This window comes from Python bivittatus, unplaced genomic scaffold, assembly GCF_059951505.1.
Source record: "Python bivittatus isolate LINGU-HERP-01145 unplaced genomic scaffold, Pbiv_v1 ctg000080_np1212, whole genome shotgun sequence".
In the NCBI taxonomy this organism is placed as follows: Eukaryota; Metazoa; Chordata; class Lepidosauria; order Squamata; family Pythonidae; genus Python; species Python bivittatus.
In genome coordinates, this window is record NW_028277035.1 from 90,380,416 (window position 1) to 90,399,710 (window position 19,295).

The 19,295-nt window shown below is 41.6% G+C and overlaps 1 pseudogene; it reads right to left on the reverse strand.

Annotated features, from left to right (window-relative positions):
• Nucleotides 1–649: 649 nt before the first annotated feature.
• The window catches only part of LOC148216809 (uncharacterized), a 37,675-nt pseudogene continuing 19,029 nt past the window's right edge, over nt 650–19,295 (reverse strand).

A 19,295-nucleotide genomic window follows, 5' to 3' on the forward strand; every position in this document is an offset into this window, starting at 1 on the left:
AAATTCTTGAATTTATCTTCAAGCTGCAAATATTTTCTTGGGGGAAGGCAATATAGTAATGAAGAAATGGCTGTCTCAGAACTCCAGATGATCTTGGATTACATCAATGATCTGAGCTACTTTCAGTCATAACAGCTTTGGCACCTTGGTGAAAGTCTATGCTGGGAAAAGGGTATGAAGTTGATCTTGCTATTTCTTCTGGAGAGCTGATTCCAGCAGATCCCAGCATTGTTCTGGTCCATTGGGGGAAATGTTGTTGTTGGTTAACCCAAAACTCTTGAAGCCTTATGAGGAAAACCAAGTAGGCTAGGAAGGCCCTTTGAGAGAGGAAGGACTTCAAGTAATACAGGGGCTGTCAAACTGTGGGTCATGACCTCTTTGGTGGGTGACAAATAGTTGAGGGCTTGAACACACAGGGCAGACTTGCTGCTCAAATGATTCCCGTTCTGCCTGAACAGATGCTTGCCTGGGTAGAGCAGGAGCAAAGTCTGGCAGGGATCTAGCCTTAGCTTATTCAAAGGTCTCCTGGTGGAGATTTTTAGCAGTTGCCACTATGGAGAGCAAATGTTGATCAGGATGAATATAGATGGGGGAGTGAGTATGGCTGCCTCAAAAGTGAGGTTCTGCACATCGAGTTCTTCCCAAGAACCTAGGATGTCATAATATACTGGCATGGAATATGTGCAGATCCAAGCAATGTGGCCTTTTGCAACTGACAGGTGGAAATTCAGCCAATGCACAGATTTTCTAAGTGCCATCCAAGGCTTTTTGGTATGGCACCCTGTATGCCGATAACTACTGGCACCACCATTGCTGGTTTATGCCACAATCTTTCCACTTCAGTTTTCAGGATCTTGATACATTATGATCTTCTCCAGTTCTTTTTCTTCTATTCTACTATCCCTTGGTATTGTCACATCAATTATCCACACTTTCTTCTTTTCAACCACAGTTAAATCCAGTGTGTTATACACCAAAACTTTATCAGTTTGTATTTGGAAGTCCATTGCTATTTTAACCTGCTCATTTTTGACTACTTTTCCACTATATGTCCCCACCTATTTTTCATTACTGGCAGATGATAATTTTTACAGATATTCCAGTGAATCATTTTGGCGACTGTGTGATGTCGTGGTTTATAGTCAGCTCGTGCAATCTTTTTGCACGAGCTGAGTATATGATCTCCTGTTTCTTCTGCTTCTTTGCACAATCTGCACTTTGAATCATTTGATGATTTTTCAATTCTGGCCTTGATTAGATTAGTATGAATAGCTTGCTCCTAAGCAGCTAAAATGAAGCCTTCAGTTTCTTTTTTTAATCTTCCAGTTATAAGCCATTGCCAGGTTTTATCTTCATCCACTTCACCCTTGATCTTTTGTAGAAACTCTCCAATAATGGTCAGTGTAATCCTTGCCAGAATTCCATTCATGTTTTTATTACATTGTTTCCATATTCATGTTTTTGTTCCTGTACATTCAGTCAGTTCCAATTTTTAACTCGCATCGGTGCTTGTTCTTGACTGTCTTTTACATAATCAGTCAATGCATGCTTTTCTTCCTTGACAATTTGCTTGACTTGAAGTAAAGCTCTACCTACATTTCTGCAGGGCAGGTATAATCTATCAGTGTCACTACGGGGATGTAATGCATAGTGAATAATCATGAGTTTTCTTGTTTTTGGGTCCAAACTGTCCATTTCAGTTTGTGTCCTGTTAATAATTCTAGCAGTGTATCTGTGATGGAATGGAATTATGAAGGCCACGCTCAGGGAGGCAAGTATCCTCTTTCGTCTCCAGAAGGGCGAGGAAGAGATAAGAGGATGAGGCTGGCACCTCCCTGAGGAATTCACTCTGTTTTCATAGCTACTGTGGGAACAGAGTTTCAGTCTGGGAAGATTGATGTCAGGCCTAGCCCAAGGAACTCCAGGAGACTATACAGATTCAGTTCAGCAATGTTTATTAGCTACAACCTCTATCAAGAGTCTTCCCAGACTGAAACTCTGTTCCCACAGTAGCTATGAAAACAGAGTGAATTCCTCAGGGAGGTGCCAGCCTCATCCTCTTATCTCTTCCTCGCCCTTCTGAAAATGAAAGAGGATGCTTCTCTCCCTGAGTCTGGCCTTCATAATTCCATTCCATCACAGTATCGTATAAAAGGTATGGCCCAGGTATTGATGGCTTTGATGGTGTTTCCATCTTTCAGTTTTGTCTTTAACAATTTTCTCACTCTTTGGATGTATTCTTTACTTTTCACACTTGTCCATGCTTGATGTTATCCAGCTCTAAAATGCCCAGATACTTGTAGGCTTCATCCTGATGGCTCCTGATGGTTTGGCCATTCGGCATTGCAATTCCATTACTCTTTGTGATTTTACCAAGATTTATTGCTACTGTAGCACATTTCTCTGGGCCAAATTCCATTGCTATATCTGTGCTAAAAATTCTTACAGTATTTGTCAATGACTGGATTTCCATTTCTGATTTTCCATAAATATTCAGTTCATCCATATAAAGTAAATGTGAGAGCCTTTTTACCGTTTGGTAGCCAAAATTTTTTTTTTTCAAAATCACTGAAAGTGGGATCATACCAATGACAAATAATAAGGGCGATAATGAGTCACCCTGGAAGATAACTCTCCTAATGTTGACAAGCCCATATTTTTCATTTCCAACCTCCAATTCTGTCTTCCACTGCTTCATTCTTTTTTTTATAAACATTCTGATGTTTTTGCTAACACCAATTGTTTCCAAACATTTGGTGATCCAACTACATGGCAATGAATTAAACACCTTTTTGTAATCAATCCAAACCATATGTAAATTGGTTTTTTGGCTTTTGCAATTCTCCAAAGCCAGTTTCCAAAACCAATTCTCCAAAACCTATGATTATCATGGTTGTTCGCACAGTCAGCCAGATGTTTAGACTGGATGTGGCATTTTTATCCACCTATCAAGTCCTTCCCAAGGATCTGGGATAGGCAAATGTTGTTTGACGGTGTTAAAGGTATCGTCACAGGATATAAGCTGTTCCAAGTAAAGCTGCCTTTTGCAATTGACTGATGGTGATTTTGTCAATGCCGATAGTCTTCAAGTGGTGCTCCAGATGTTTTGGGATTGCACCTAAGGCACCTATTACTATCTTTGGTTTCTTTTGCCATAGTCATTCTACTTCTATTTGCAAATCTTTATATTTTGTGATTTTCTCCAGTTCTTTCTCTTTTATTCTTCTGTCTCCAGGTATTGCAATGTCCACTATCCAGACTTCTTTGTCTTTCTTTTCAACAATTGTTAAGTCTGGGGTGTTGTGTGGCAGGTGCTTGTCTGTTTGAATTCTGAAGTCCCAGAGCACTTTAGCTTCTTCATTTTCTGTTACTTTGTCTGTTTTGTGGTCCCACCAGTTCTTGCTTGCAGGCAAATAGTATTTCTTGCAGATACTCCAATGCACCATTGTTGCTACTTTGTCATGCCATTGTTTGTAGTCAGTCTGTGTAATCTTCTTGCAGCAGTTAACTAGGTGGTCCACCGTTTTTTCAACTTCTTTGCAGAGGTGGTATTTGCTGTCTGTTGCTCAGTGGAAGGACTGATACTGAAGCTCAAGCTCAAATACTTTGGTCACCTAATGCGAAGAGAGGACTCTTTGGAAAAGACCCTGATGCTGGGAAAGACTGAAGGCAAAAGGAGAAGGGGACAGCAGAGGATGAGATGGTTAGATAGTATCATTGAAGCAATGAGCATGAAACTGAGCAAACACAGGGAGGCAGTGAAGGACAGGAAGGACTGGCACGATATGGTTCATGGGGTCACGAAGAGTTGGAGATGACTTAATGACTGAACAACAACAATGCGTTTGTTCCTAAGGCATGGTCTTATACAGCCAGAATTAGCCCCTCTGTCTCTTCCTTCAACTTTCTTGCTCTTAGCTGTTGCCAGGTCTTGTTGCTATCTGCTTTGCCTATTTTTTTTTGTCTACTGTCTGTGTGATACTTTGCTTTGCCATGTCTCTTTTCTATTCTTCATTTGATCTTTTTTATAGGCCAGTTTGGTTTCTTTGGTTATTCAGTAAGCCTTCATAGTGTACTAGTTTCAGTTCATCTTTTTCACTGCCCTTCAGATATTCTTCCAATGCCCTTTTTTCTTCATCAGCTGTCTGGTGTACTTGTAACATTCAACTTATGCTCCTTCGTAAGTAGAGTCTGTCAATGTCGCTGCGTGGATGAAGGACATGATTCATTGTCATTATTTTTCTGGCCTTCCTATCCAGGGCTTTACTTCAGCTTGAGTCCAGTCCATTATTCCAGCTGTATATCTAATGATTGAAATTGCCCAGATGTTAATGGCCTTGATGGTATTTCCACTACAGGTTTGGACTTTAAAATCTTCTTCACTCTTCTGATGTATTCACTACTAGCCTTCTTCTTGACTTCAGTGTGCTTGATGTTGTTACCTTGAAGGATTCCAAGGTATTTGTAGTGATCTTCTTCATCCAGACTCTTGATGTTATTTCCATAGGGCATCTTGATTCCTTCAGTTTTCACTATTTTTCCCTTGTTGATGGTACGGGTGGCACATTTGTCCAGTCCAAACTCTATTGCAATATCTTGGCTATGTATTTGGACAGTGTTGACTAGCGATTCCATTTCAGATGGTGTTTTTTCATACAGCTTCAGATTGTCTATGTAAAGGAGGTAGGATAACCTGGCAGATGTTTTAGATGTTTGGTAGTCATGTCCTGACTTGTTCAGTATTGCTGACAGAGGAATCAATGCAATGACAAATGGTAGTGGTGATAGTGAGTCTCCTTGAAAGATTCCTCTCTTGATTTTAACCACTCCCAGTCTATCGTCATTGACCAGCAACTGTGTCTTCCATTGTGCCCAGCAACTGTGTCTTCCATTGTGCCATTGATATTTGTCCAAAGCTTCTGATGTTTCTACTGACTCCTGTTATTTCTAGGCACTTGATTATCAAGTCATCTGGTAGGGAGTCAAATGCCTTCTTGTATTCAATCCATGCTACATTCAAATTGGTCTTCTTTCTCTTACATTTTTCCAAAATCATCTTGTCAATTAGCAGCTAAGTTTGAAAATGAATTTCTGAAAAAAATATTTTCACTAAACTTGGAAGGAAACCTTGAAGTCTATTCTTGAGTTTCATGAACTGGATATAATTGGCTTAGAGAATCAGGAGATTTGGGAAGTACAGATCCTTTACCATTTTGGGTTAAGAAGGTTAAACACTATTATAGTCAAGAATGAGCTAGAATACAGCTTCTGTTTTGCTCCATCCCAAATCCTGCTCTCAGAAAGGATCCCAGGATCTCAGGAGGTAAACCCATCAGTGACTAGGTTCATTGATTATATCAAGATATTATGAGAGTAATTTAGCCCAGGGTGGGAACCCACTCTGTGATTCATTTCCATTCAAATAAATAACCCCCTAATTCACTCTTTATTTTTATGTTTAGAAGGTGCCTTTTTCTAGATGTACTGAAAGTTGTCACCCAGGATACACCAAACTCACCAGAGAGGAAGCACCAATCTGCTGCTATGACTGTTCCCCATGTATAGAAGGAACTATTTCCATCCAAGAAGGTAGGTGGCTCCAGAGCAAAACAGTGCTTGAAGGTCCAAGCAAACAATTGTTCATGTTCTTAATGGAAGACTTTCAGGGAACGATGGGCCATGGTTTAATGGAGCACAGGGAAGAGAAATCTGGGGGACAAAGTCCCCCAGATTTGTCTGGAGCTGAATGCCAGCTAGGCAAATCCTATGAAGGTGGTGGTGCCTATCTCTTGCAAAGTTAACTTGAATGAGTTTGAACCTGTTGGTCCTAAGGAAGTGGAAAATGTGCTCTGTGAGGTTAGCTCTGCCACCTATGATCTAGATCCCTGTCCTGTTCTGAGCAGACACCCACACACACTGAGATGCAGTGATCAAGTGGGAGACTTGCTTGGGAGAGCAGAATGCAAGCAGTGGCTGGTGGGGCATGGAGATGCGCACATGCACACAGTCCTATTCAGGCTCAGAGTCCCACTTAGTTTGCCTAAGGAATGAGTCAAAGTGTGGTCCAAGATAGTCTGAGGGTCTGAGCATTGTAGTGAGGTCGCCAGCCAGCCAGGTACAGAGGAGCAAAGGAGGAGCTCCAGACACAAATGGACAGAGTTTTCAATAAGCAGAGAAATTGTCTGCAGCAGAAAAGTACTGGGTAGTAACAGTTGTTAAATGGAACCTGCACCAAGTTCAGGCAACCAAGGCCATGCGAGGAACCTCACAGATCTCCTCTCTTCTGCTCTGCACTCGGCTCTACATGCTCTAGTGCTGGAAGGAGGTTCTAGATCCAGCCCCTCACCTTCTGCAGCCCTCAGCTGACTTGAATGTTCCTTGGCCATGTCAGTCTCGGGTGCTTGATTCCTAGGTTTCCGCTGAGGCTGGTATTCATCTGATGCATCCTCATCAGCTTCCTGCTCATCATTATCCCAGCCCTTCCTGGCTAGGGGAAGAGTCTAGGCAGATAACACAGGTGGGGTCAGGGCAGTGGCTAATGAATCCTTGAGAGAAAGGGTGGTTCTACCTGTTTTGAAGGAAGTGGTGTTTCACCCCCTCCTCAAGAACCCATCTCTGGCTCAGCAATCTTAGGCCATTATTGGCCTGTCTCCTCAAGGTTGTTGAGAAGATGGTGGAATTTACAAGAATTCTGGAGAACGTTGAATATTTCTATCCTGTTTTCAGGCCTGGATGTGGTTCAGGTTGTCCAGAACCCTGAACTTGTTGATTATTTGGGCCTCACTGGTGAAACAACCTTTTTCAGTCATGGATCATGATTGGCTCTTAACTGACAAGCTGAGGGATGCAGTCCAAAAAGAAGGTGTAGACAAGACAAAAGTTAAGATTCAACTTCAATCCAATTAAAAATAATGAATACAACTATTACCCATTCATTCAATAACTTCCTTCTTCTGCCAGGCTAAAAATTAGTCTGGTAATTAATTTAGGAGGAACTTTGAAGCCAAATTTCAGGATTTCAGGGGCAGTCCAAGAGATGGTCTCCTAAGCCAGAGACAGGGGCTTTCAATGGGAAGACTAAGGAACCTCAGGGCTTTTGTCTACCTGATGAAATAGAACTCTACAAATCCTTCATGGAGGTCCTTCAGAACACACAGGAGTGCCCAAAAAAAGCACATCTTTTTGTATCATTAAAAATTGCATCTTTTTCCAGGCTTTCATTATTGCCTTGGAAACTGTTCTTGGCTCTAATGCAGGCATATGAATGCAGCTGGGCAAATCTGGGAAAATTTCACGATTTCATGATTCCAAAAGAGGTAGTTGCTCCTTTGTATTTCATAGCTCCACTTTCAAAGGTTTTGCACATCCCAATGGCAGAATAGTTGTGAGAACCAAAGGGGAAAACTTTATATGGATTCTGTGCTGTCTTATAGAGGAAGGAGAAGAAATATGAAACTGGATCCATTCTATTCTATTCTATTCTATTCTATTCTATTCTATTCTATTCTATTCTATTCTATTCTATTCTATTCTATTCTATTCTATTCTATTCTATATTCTATATTCTATATTCTATATTCTATTCTATTCTATTCTATTCTATTCTATTCTATTCTATTCTATTCTATTCTATTCTATTCTATTCTATTCTATTCTATTCTATTCTATTCTTTTTTGTGCCTTCAAGTCAGTTTTTGACTCCTGGTGACTGCCAGGACTAGTCCCTGCAGTTTTCTTGGCAAGGTTTTTTGGAAGTGGTTTACCATTGACTCCTTCTTACAGCCCAAGGTCACTCAGCTGGCCCAGGGTCACCCAGATGGCTTCATGCCTAAGGTAGGACTAGAACTCACACTCTCCCAGTTTCTAGCCTGGTGCCTTGACCACTACATCAAACTGGCTGTCAGTGTTATTGATTAAGAAGAATAAAAGTCTGATGAGAGCCAAACATAGCAACATTGCATTGGAGGGAAAGAATGATGGCTTAACTTAACTAATCAACGAAATAGATAAAGCCTTCTTATAGTCAAGCTCAACTCCTGGTGATTTCATAGATACATCTGTATTATTTTCTTGGCAACTCTGTGCAAGAGATTTGCCATTGCCTTGTTCCAGTCCCAGTTCCCAGTCTGACCTACAATTCCCCTGATCTTCCCTAAAAGTTTCAATTCCAAGTACTAACTGAGCTTCCAGATCCAGAAAAGATTAGCCAGGTGTTGTCATCTTCTGAAGGAGTTTACCTGTTTACATCCTGCTAATCTACTACTTTTGCAAATACCACCATTGCACCATCACAGGAGTACTACTGTTTACTTTTCTTGCCAGAGACTTACCCAAATATCAGTGAAAGACTGTTCTGACCTTTCATTTTGAACTGCATTGTGGATGCTGCTGGAATTTTCTGTGTGCACAACATACTGGTTTCTACCCTGTGTAAGGTTTGCCCCGTTCGACAGAGAAACTCCCGTGACACGTGTGGTTCACAAAAGAGGTTTACTCATGCGTAACATAGCAGTCACAAGCAAAGCCAGGGCTGGCTTGGTACAATTGCATCACTCGTTATATTCCCCCCTTCCCGCGCTTTTTTCGCCCCGCGATCGCGTTACCGCTGCGGATTATCGGCCCCCCAATAATCCCTCTTGATTGTCCATGATGGCAGGTTCGGTCAGGGTCCATTGTCCTTGATTGGCAGTCCCCCTCCGGCTTGGGTTGGTCCCCCCCCCCGTTACGTGCAAGCCTGAGGGTTCTGCGTTGCACGGTAATCTTGTTTCGCTGCCTGTGGCCCCGTTCATTGTTGGCTCGCGCCGTTATCAGTGTAGAGTTAAAACTTCTGCTGCGGTTTTCCTGTTTGGCTGGGCGCAGGTGGCCCATTAATTAGCGGCGCTTTCAGTTCCTCTTTCCCTCGCTAGCTGCCGCCGGTGGAGTTCGCGTGGTCTGGCTGCGAGCTTCCCCGAAGCCCCGTGCTGACCGAACCTGACACCCTGGACAGTTACCTCTGCTAAGATTCAGAAACAATGACCAAATTCTACTTTTTCTGGCAAATTCTATTCAGCACCACATTGCATCTGAATCTGGAAGTTCCATAGCACCTCCTCACTGTTACACACTGAGTCTTCTTTCTTCCATGAATGCTGCTTTTTCTATTTCATAACAACATTAGATTCTGATCCAGCACTGTTAGATGTGGGCTGCATCTATTCCTTTCAAAATGTTGTTCTCCAGAAACAGTTTTACATAATGTGGGTGAGATTGTTGGGTATATACATGCAGACTCTTATGTGTACAAGATATGTGCTAATTAAGCAAAAAAATTGCTTCTGCTTTTCAGATGCTGCTCATTGCAAAAGGTGTCCGGATGATCAGCATTCCAATAAAAAGCGAGATCATTGTGATCCCAAAGTTATAAATTTCCTGACCTATGAAGAAACATTAGGTGTCATCCTGGCTATTTCTGCCCTTTTTTTATCACTAACCACTGGCTTTGTTCTACACATCTTCATTAAATACCAAGAAACTCCGATAGTCAAAGCCAACAACCGTGATCTCACCTACATTCTTCTGGTCTCCCTCCTCCTTTCCTTCTTGACCTCCCTCCTATTCATTGGTCGCCCCAAGAAAGTGACCTGCTTTCTTCGACAAACTGCCTTCAGTGTTGTATTCTCAGTTGCCATTTCTTCCTTGCTGGCCAAGACTATCATGGTGGTGGTGGCATTTCTGGCCACAAAGCCAGGCAGCAGGATGAGGAAATGGCTGGGGAAGAGTCTGGCCAACTCCATTGTCTTGTCCTGTTCTGGGATTCAGATGGGCATCTGCCTTATATGGCTGGGAATCTCTCCCCCATTCCCAGACTCTGACATGCATTCCCAGCCAGGGTACATCCTACTGCAATGTAATGAAGGCTCAGTCACTATGTTCTACACTACACTGGGCTACATGGGCTTTCTGGCTGCCATCTGCTTCTTGGTGGCTTTCCTGGTCCGGAAGCTGCCAGAAACTTTCAATGAAGCCAAGTGGATCACCTTCAGCATGCTAGTTTTCTGCAGCGTTTGGGTGTCCTTTGTTCCCACCTACCTGAGCACCAAAGGGAAATCCATGGTGGCTGTGCAGATCTTCTCCATCCTGGCCTCCAGCCTGGGCTTACTGGGCTGCATTTTCATCCCCAAATGCTATATCATTATCCTGAGAGCTGACCTGAACATGAAGGAGCATCTTATGATGAAAAAGAATGAGGGGGGCTGAGTTTGTTAATTACTTTTTGTAGTGTATGCAATTGAAAACATTTTTTTAAAAAAAATAACTTTATGATAAACGTTTAGTCACTTAACATTTGGGGTGATAATATACTATAAAGAATATAGATACTAAAGAATCCGACACTTAAATTAAAATTCTTTAAGAAGTATATAAATAATGTAAGGGGAAAAAAAAAATCTTTAGCAAAATTTCATCTTCCCTTTCATTATTCCCAACAATTAACCACTACTCAGATGTTTATACTTTTCTTTGAAGATTAAAGATTGCTTATATCTATTTAAATCATGTCATCTGTTATCTTTCTTCAGTCTCTTAACTCTTTTTCTTAGAATCCATATCCTAAATGTTTCCAAAATATATCTTCTAACAAATCTTTTTTTCCAGCCATGTGAGATTTGAATTATGGCTCAATAATGAAACTGATATAGCAACAGATCATCTTCTTTTATATAATTAGCACCCTCTGAATTTAGGTACATTATTGTAAGGGATGGCATGAGCGGGGAAGATTCTGGAATGGAACTTCAAGGTTGTCAGGAGGGGGAAGAGTTATTCCAGGGCAAGCGCCTCCTACCCTAACCCTAACCCTAACCCTAACTCTTAGGCCAGTCTCTCCCTCTCAGCCCTAGGAAGAGGGCAATGGCCAACTACTCCCAAAAGTCTTGCCAAGAAAACCCTGACTGAAAGATTTCACAGAAGCTGGAGAGGTAAAAGTTTCTGCAAAGAAAACATTGTAAATGCCATGCCAGGCAGTGTGCCAGGTGCAATAGAGATAGCGAGGATCATGGCAGAAAGTCTTTTCCCAGAGACGTATCCCATTTCTGAGAGCCCAGAAAGATGGCATTGAGGTAGCCTCTGATGCAAAGAGCTCCCTCTAAAGCCATTTCCTAATTTTTTAAACTGGATCTTTTGCTTTTATTCCACTCCATTTTATCTTATTTTTATTTCATTTTCTTTTATTCTTATATACCATTTCATGGCAGCAGCCTTCAGTATAGCACTTTTCAAAGTTCCTATTTTCAAGAGAGACGTGCTGCCTCAAGTGAGATTTTTGTCCTGGATTTGCAATGGAATGATCTCCTTTAGGCATCCTTTATCTTCCCCTTGCTTCCCAAGATTTTATACACAGACACCCAGGCACACAGGCACACAGACACACAGGGGTTTGGAGACTTCTCCCTCCGTTCTCCATGAGAGAAACCATCCTGGAGAAAGATTTCATACGGTTCTCTTTTTGGTTATCTCTGTCTCCTTTGGGGGACGGGGAGAAAGATTTATGCTTAGGTTTCATTTGTGCTTTCCCTTGTCAATTTTTCACTTGCTTCTGTAGGTTGATGTTTGTGCATGTGTGTGTAAGAGATGGTTGGAGGGTATGTGCATATGTTTGTGACAAAGAGGGGGAGGTCACACTCTGGTTTTGCCGGGGGGAGGAGAAGGCGAGGAGGAAGCAGATGTGAAAGGCTCGGCATTGAACTTGGATGCAACGTCTGCCTGGAGGGCACAATCAATCATCCCACATCCAAAAGTCTTACAAATGGCACCAAACGTTACTTAAGATAATACTGTATAGAAGTCAGAAGTAAAATCGTAAGTATTGTCACCTGATTTTTTGCTTGGCAACTGCAGTGCTTCGCTTAATGATTGAACGGGAAGTAAGGTTAAAAGCCCATCATGGTTATGTGATTTTCTACATAGTGACTGCATTGCTTAGCGACCGAGTTGTCGGTCCCAATTGTGGTCACTAAGTGAGGGCTATGTTAAATAAATATACATAAATATTGAAAGCAAATAATCAAATTTGTAATAATAATATGTTTCTGAGGAAATGGCCTTGAAGGACAGAAGGATGAGATGCTACCAAGGCAATGGTCAGATAAGTGGGGCATGAGCCGGAGGCAAGAAAATAACATGAGTAAACTTCTCAAACAACCTCCTCCCTAGTTCATATGAACATAAGGTGAGGAAGGGGGAAGTGCATTCAGACTTGCAAGATTCTGTTAATGTAACATTACAATAAAAGTTGTACTGACCCACATGGCCTTTGGTTTCCTAATCTGGTGTACTTCAGAGGACTGATCTATCCAGATTTCTGCTTCTTCCCTTGATGCAAGTGTGGGGTCAGGCCTTCAGAGCCCCCCAGGCTTTGCAAAGGTCTTCAACTGAGATCCTCAATGTAGGAGCACACCTGTCTGCTAGTAGGCATCACATTCATTTCAGCACTGAGCAATAACAATTGACATTTTCAGTAAAAATAGTGAAAATACTAAGTGGTCAGGGACCTTGGGAGAATTTTGTTCAACCCAGATTGAATTTTAGGCAGGTTGCATGACTTGATTTGTTCCCCTCTGAGAGTTTCAATCAGCTGAATTAGCTGCTCCCGACCCAAGAAGAGAAGCCTTCTGGAGCTCCGCATGGCTGCCTCAATAGGAGATGGTGCATTCTGGGTCTGTTGGAGAGAAAGAGGAAGACCAATGCTGCAGCAAAAGTTGCAGATGTCAGCTGAGCAAAGCCAGAGATGCCCAGGACAAAGCTAGCTGAGGACTGCATGGGGCCAAAGCATGGTGGATGGCTGAAGACGGAGGAAAAGCCAGAGTTCCTTCAGAAATGCAGCCAACTGAGTGGCTGCTTGCTGCGGCTACCGACTGAGCAGAAATGAGCAGAAAAGCATCCTTAGGCAGGCACAACAACTTCAAGAGATGCACCAACTACCAACTGCCAACCTGAAGCTGAGAAACCCCCAAGTCCCAGGGGCAGCTTGGGCCAAAGGCAACCAATCCCTGATTGTAGAGCCTGGAAGACACCAGCCACCAACCAAGCTGCAATATTCTACAGTTTCAAATCTGACTTTCTTTTCCATAAAGTGTCTCAGTGAAAAACCTTGCCTGGATAATTCTGACCTTGAAGTGCAAATGTTCGGAAGAGATAGGGAAGGTCTTCCTGTCTGTGAGACTTGCTAACTCCAGGTTAAGTTTGCTTATCCCACTCTTTAAGGTTAGGCAATCCAAGAAGGACATCCTAGAGGGAAGGAAGGAAGCTATTTGGGAAGGGGTTGAGAGAGCTACTTCAGGAACAGATATCAGACCTGAACTCTGGATGTGGGAATGGAGAAGATTCTGCAGTCAAACACTTATATGTGCTCGGTCCATATATCCAAATTAAAGTACATCACAGACCGTTGGTTGCCTATCCCATGCTTCAACACATCCAAAGGTGAAATGAAACCCACCTCTTCCCTAGGTCCTTGGCATTCATCTTCACCTGCTTGTAGGATTAGCATGTTCCCCCCCCCCCCAAAACATTGAATCAGAATCTATTTATAACTTAAAGCTATTGCTACATGAGAAAAGAGGGAAAATTAGTATTGCCAGGGCATGATTCTGCCTTAGTTAGAAAAAGCCAATTAAAAAGTATTAGCACTGGTTCCCAGTGTTTTTTCAGATACAATTCAAGATGCTGGGAGTCAGTTTTAAAGTCCTTCATGGCTTGGGACCAGGCTATTTATGGGACCGTCTCTCCCCAATTGTTTCTACCTGTCCCACCCTGTCTGGCAGGAGGGGTATATTCCAGGTGCCATTGGCTAAGGAGTGTCAGCTGGCAGGGCCATGGAGGACAACTTTTCTGCCATGGCGCCTGCCCTGTGGATCATTTCCTCTGAGATAGGTTAGCTCTGACTCTGATGGCCTCTCGCAAGGCCCACAGAACTTGGTCTTGTGCCCAGGCTTGGGAACCCAGATATGTGTGATATAGCCTGTCTCTTGGCTTTGTTGACGTTATGTTATGATGCTCAGCTGCCATATGTTCTTAATTTATATTATATATTTTATTGATTTCATCTATTTTATTGTAAGCCACCAGAGTCACATATATGAGGTGGGCAGATATATATGAGGGAGGGAGGGAGGGAGGGAGGGAGGGAGGAAGGAAGGAAGGAAGGAAGGAAGGAAGGAAGGAAGGAAGGAAGGAAGGAAGGAAGGAAGGAAGGAAGGAAGGAAGGAGATCCTTTTGTCTGGCCATGTCCTCTACAGCAGCCATTTTGGAATAGCCATTATAAGCTTTCAAACTTCCAAATTCACCCACTCATCCAAAAGGATAGGAACTCTGCCTTGTAACATATCAACACTTGTGCAAAGGAACCTAGTTTTCATGATGACGGTACACAGGGAATGTAATCATTTTTCGCTTTTGGAGAAGTGTTTGCAGCAATTCCCTCTAACGGTTGGTCAGGATGATGTACCATCTCCTAGATATAGTTCTCCTGGGGTATCTGACCTCATCTATACAAGAACAAGATAGGTGAAGTGGAGGGTAGAGATGGCCTTGACGAAAATATGTAGCAACTGTGAGAAAAAACATGAACTTGGCCCTGAAAAACAAGAAAGAGAAGGAAACTCTTAAGATTATTCTGCCATACCTATCTTTGGAATAAAAGAGAGGAAAGAAGAAATGCTGTAGGGCTTTAAAGATTCTGTTTTATAACATCTGTCTGTCTGTCTGTCTGTCTGTCTGTCTGTCTGTCTGTCTATCTATCTATCTATCTATCTATCTATCTATCTATCTATCTATCTATCTATCAATCATCTATCCAGCTATATTTGTGCCTATGAACAATTGTTGACTCCTGGCGACTGCCTGGACAAGTCCCTGCGGCTCCCTTGGCAACATTTTTGGAAGTGTTTTGCCCTTGCCTCCTTCTTCCTAGGGCTGAGAAAGAGTGACTGGTCCCAGGTCACCTCCCTCTTGCTTTCTAGCCTGGTGCCTTCACCACTACACCAACTCGCTCTTGTGTCAATAAAAAGGAGTTCTGGTATTTCTTTGGTGCCTGTTTCCTGACCTGGCCTACCTCAAAGGGCTGATATTAATCTTGAAAGCCTGATAGTGGAAAGGAATCTTACTGTTCCTACTGCCTACTGAAAAATCTTATGTTTTCTTATGGTATTACAACCTTCAGTATCTCAAGTACTAACAGAAGTCAAACTTTCCTGAATTGTTGCCTTGATGGAACAAATAAACTCCACAACTGGAATATGCCCCTGGGTCACACACATTGATTTCCCCGGCTGTGCATCTCCAGATGAAGTCAGCGAGAGAGTCCACTGTGATCCCTAAACCCTTCATGATTATCCAAATCATGGTGATTTATTCTATTTCCAACAAAGCCTATGAGATTCCCCCCCTACCCCCCCGCAGATCATCTTTGAAAGCAAAATAAGGAATATTTCATAAAAAGTCATCAACAAAACTTGACAACATTTGGTAACTCTTTCAAAACCAAAACAAAACAAAAACAAAAAATTGAATATACCACAAGCTGTACAGAGAGGATATGGCAGGATTAACACAGGCAGTGACTATGCCACTCTGAAATTTAATGTTGCCCTTTCAGATCTGGTGCCAGACTTCATTTCATCACCCTCAGTAAAGTCAGTGCAGTTCTCCTTTATAATTATGAAAGTCATGGTGATTTACTTTATTTCCATCAAAGCCTGTGGGATGGCCACCCACTCCATTCCCAGTCATGCTTGAAACCATAATAAGAAATACTTAGAAACTCCCTATCAAGAAAACCTGATCAATATTTGGTATCTTCTCATATAAAACACTTCAAAATACATCCACCTCCATGGAGAGCATCTGGTGGGATTCCTATAGGGAGGGACTGTGCAGGTCTGAAATTCAGTGCTGCCCCTTTAATGCGCCAGGCTGCATTTCACCTCCCTTGATAGAGTCAGTGTGGCTGAGCTCTTGGGTGAGAGGATTGTGCTTTTCCTCAGACAGCTCTGAGACCAAAGACGGTGGCACCTGTCTCAGAAAACTGAAGCAGATCTCCATCATGGTATCTCAAACGCTGCTGCTGCTTCTCTTGGTGTCCCACTTTCCTTGTGGGACATTCGTGACCAGATGTCCATTGAATGTACAAAAAGAGGAAAAAACCATGTTTAATTACTACAAGCCTGGAGATTTCCTGATTATTGGAGTCATATCTACATGGACTTGTATATCCCAACCATACTTTTTCTCCTTTCCACCAAGAAATATGTTTCTAAGGTAATTACTGATGTGTAGTTAACTATGCTAATTGTTTCTATCCTTTCCACTGCCTTCTTTTTAATAAGGAATTGTTCCTATTTCCTGGTACGTGGGCACTGTTGATCTGCTCATCCTTTTTTCTCCTATTTGGTTGAAGGAAAAGGGTTAAGGGTGGGTGTGGCCTTGGCTGACTCTCTGGGATACCAGGTAAAGTCACCAAACATCCTTTTAGCAGATGGCAAACAAGTGAGATTCCTTCCCACCACATCTTTCCCATTCTCTACAATGCTTCTATGACCTACTGCTATGTAACTGTATCATTCATCTCTCTCTCTCTCTCTCTCTCTCCCCCCCCCCAATCTTATCTCTAGTCATCCATCCATCTATCCATCTTCTCCATCTCCTGGGCTGGTGAGCCCAGTCCTCATCAATTGGTTTATAGCTTTCTTGTAAGATCGCTTGTCAGACACTTTGGTTTCCAGAAGAAAAAAGAGGCTGGCATTCTGCTATGGATGGAGAAAGTCCAGCTTCCTGTTTAATTTTTCTTTAAAGTAAAGGAAAATTTCTTTAAAAGTAAAGAATGTACAGAGCATGCCAGGCACCAAGGGAGTTGGCCATCGGCATATTGTGTATTGAGACTGGGAAAGGACTGGGAATTCAAGTGAGACGAAAACCATTTTTAATAAGTGGTTCGTTCTATACACCTGGAGGTATAAAATGGGTTACTAATTTGATGATATAGCTATGATATCCTACTTTTATAATCCTATTTTATGTGTTCTATTTCCGTCAATGACCCGTGTAATATAACATTCAAACTAACTCATATGAAAAAAAAATTAAGAAGAAAGTAACAAATAGATTAAAATGAATATTAAGGTAGAACTACAGAACCATTGCAGGGTTAAATGATTACAGTTTTTTATAACTAATATGAAATGTAAAACTTCATATAGTATAAATCTTAGTATGGGTATGTAAGACAATCGCCATCCACTGTTAAAAAGTAAGGAAACATTATAAGATATTATTCTATGCAGTATACTCTCTGGAAAGAAGATAAAATAGAAAGTAAAATACTATTGTGTGCCAAAGATATATTAAGACATAGCAGTAAAAAGTACAATTCTAAGTGATTAAAAGTCACTAAGCATAATAATTAAGGATCCAACAGGGCAAGTGTCTTAATGCAAATGCAAATGGTCTACAAGCTCTAGTAATGAAATCCAAGGACCCTAATGAAAAAATGGGACTAAGATTAACTATAAAGGAGGCCAAACTGATGACAACAGACCTTGTTCTTTCAACCTGGTGCACTCATCACCACTTTAATGGAGTCTATCCACCTTGCTGCTGATCATCCTTTTCTTCTCTTTTCTTCTACCTCTCCCAGCATTAGAGTCTTCTCCAGAGATCTAGGTCATTGCACAATGTGTCTGAAGTAGGATAATTTGAGCCTGGTTATTTGTGCCTTGAGTGAGAACTCTGGGTTCGTTTGTTTGATGGTCTGTTGGTTTGTTTTCTTGACTGTCCACAATATTCTCCAACAGCAAAGTCCAAATGGGGCAATACTCTTCCTATCCTGCTTCTTCAAAATCCAACTTTTCCTTGCAAACAGTATCACAGGTAATACCATGACTTGCATGATTCGAATCTTTGTAGTTATGGACACATCATAGTATTTAAATATTTTTTCCAAGGACTTCATGGTTGCCCCTCCAAGTGCTCTTTTGTGGTCTATTTCTTGACTGTTCCTTTACTTCTGATGGTTGATCCTGAGAGGCAGAAGTTATCCACCACTTTGATATCTTCATTTTCTGGTTGTTCTATCTGTTGTTAGTTTGGTCTTCTTTATCTTTAATTTTCTTCCTGTGTTTTCCCTCTGCTCCTTGACTTTTATTACTACCCCTTTCAGATCCTTTGTATTTGCTCACCATCCAGAAAATACAGGTTATTGATGCATCTTCCTCCAATTTTAAACCATGCTGATCTTCTTCCAATCCAGCTTCTCTTAATACAGTATATAAATTCAGGATATAGGCTAAATATATATGGGGAGACACTATAGCGTTGTCACACTCCTTTGCCCACCTGAACCAGTCTGATTCAACATGTTCTCCCCATACTGTACTTTCCTGACCTGTATATAAGTTGCCCACGAGGACAGTGATCTGCCCTCCACCTGGCCTTTAAGTTCTCTCAGTAGGGAGATTAGGAACCAAATTTAAAAAAAAAACCAAGAAGAACTGGGGGCAATCCATATGGTAAGTTTGTGATTCAGTGCATTGTGCAAATTCCAGAAATTCAGCAACCAAGTTAAGTCTACTGTAGCAACCACCCAAAGTATGTATGAAAGAGGACCAGATGAGAACCTTTTGATATAGAGCAATGGCAGTGCAAATTTTGGACAGAATATTTCCTTTGAATATACACACAGTCTATAATCAGATAAAACCCTAGATGAAATACTGAACAAAAGAGACATTATTTAGTAGAAATAGTTTAGTAGAAACTATTTGGGGATGGTTTTTGAAAGTTAATTTTACAGAAATGTTTCCGGTTGCTAAGACACTTGGTGCAGTTGTACCCATCTGGATCCTTAATATAAATGTCTTAATGTTGCTGGAAGTCTGTTCCTCCAAGTCATAATTAAGAGAAAATAGTAGTTTGGATCAGCTCTAGGGCTTCTGATGAGGATTACTTGGAGCATGATGTAAAAGCATTTCTTCCTGCTATTTGACTTGGGAAGAAACTCCCACTGGTGTCAATGAAGCTGTGATCAAATGAGAACATCCAGAAAATGGTATGACCTAGAAAGGCCCTGGAAATAAATGATCAGGAATTTGGTATTGTTTCATCAAACAATGAACGTCTGATAATATTTCCAATGTAGTGAGATTGAGCTTCAGGTAAACCTTTGCCCTTCTTGGCCCTTCATGAGATCAGTCAAATTAGTTGGTATCATTTTTAAGGTGATCCATGACATCAATTTTCCACAGAATTAAAAATGTGGATAT